Raw genomic sequence first — 1,553 nt, forward strand, 5'->3', positions numbered from 1 at the left:
TTTACTTCAAACCACTCACTCTCTCCATTTCCAATCCTAACACATGCTCTACTACTCACATAAAAACTCTTGACAGCTCCCAAAAGCTTTCCTCCTATCCCATAAATCTGCATAACCTCCCACAGTGCCTTTCTGTCTACCCTATCATAAGCCTTTTCCAGATCCATAAAAGCCCAAAAAACATCCTTCCCTTTTCCTATAGCTTTCTCACATATCTGTCTTACCACAAAGATCTGATCTACACAACCTCTACCCGTCCTAAATCCACACTGTTCCTCACCAATTACTCCTTCTGTTCCTCTCCTAATCCTCTCAATTAAGATTCTCCCATAAGCCTTCCCTACTACACTCAACAGGCTAATCCCTCTGAAATTACTACATTCACACTTGTCCCCTTTTCCCTTGTAAAGAGGAACTATACAGGCACTACTCCAGTCCTCCGGTACTCTACCCTCTCTCCAGCAAACATTAAATAATCTCACCACCAGTCCACCATCACTGAACCTCCCTTTTTCAGACATTCTGCATGACATCCATCCAGACCAGGTGCCTTACCTGCTTTCATCATCTTTATAACTGCCTTCACCTCATCCTTCCTTATTTCTCCTCCATTCTCCTCACTCATCACTCTCATTTTCTTCGTATTTCCCACTGCAGCTATCTTTCCTTCCCTATCCTCCTTCACATTCAGCAACTCCCTAAAATATTCTGCCCATCTTCCCCTCACTGCCATCTCTTCCATTATCAACTCTCCATCTGTACCTTTTACCTTTTCTTCCCTACTTGATTCGCCTTCTCTTCCTCTCTTAATTTCTTTCCAAAACATCTTTTTATTACTTTCAAAATTTTCTGTCATACTCCTACCCCATTTCACATCTGCTCTCCTCTTTGCCTCCTTTACCTTTTGCTTTATTTCTCTTTTCTTTTCTTTGTACGTCTCATATGACTTCCCTGTCCTCTTTTGTAACCAATCTGTGAATGCTCGCTTCTTCTCTTCTACAACCTTCTTTGTTTCCTCATCCCACCATTCACTACCCTTTCTTCTATTTCCCCCTGTCCTTCTTGTTCCACACACCATCCTTGCACACTTTAAGACTCCCTCCTTGAACCCTCCCCATTCCTCCTCCACACCCATCTCTGCTCTATCCTTTACTCCCTCCCACTCCTCCTTCAGCTTCTTTTCGTACTCCTTCTCCTTTTCCTTTTCATTCAAGGAGTTCACTCTAAGAACCTCCCTACCTTTTGTCCCTTTCCTCCTTCTCCATCTATCCTCCACTCTCAACTTACCTTCCACCAAAAAATGATCTGATATTCCCCCACCCTCTCCCCTTAGCACATGTACATCCTTAACTCTTCCTATCATAATCCTATTTACCACTACATAATCCATTAGCGCTCTATCTACCACCCTTCCCTCCACCACCCTCTCCCATGTGTACTTATGCTTGGGTTTCTTCCGAAACACTGTATTTGCTATCATCAACTCTCTTTCTAGACACATTTCTACCATCAACTCTCCACTACGATTCTTTCCTGGAACTCCACACTTCCCA

This window comes from Oratosquilla oratoria, chromosome 6, assembly GCF_046742065.1.
Source record: "Oratosquilla oratoria isolate Oo_2021 chromosome 6, ASM4674206v1, whole genome shotgun sequence".
NCBI lineage: Eukaryota > Metazoa > Arthropoda > Malacostraca > Stomatopoda > Squillidae > Oratosquilla > Oratosquilla oratoria.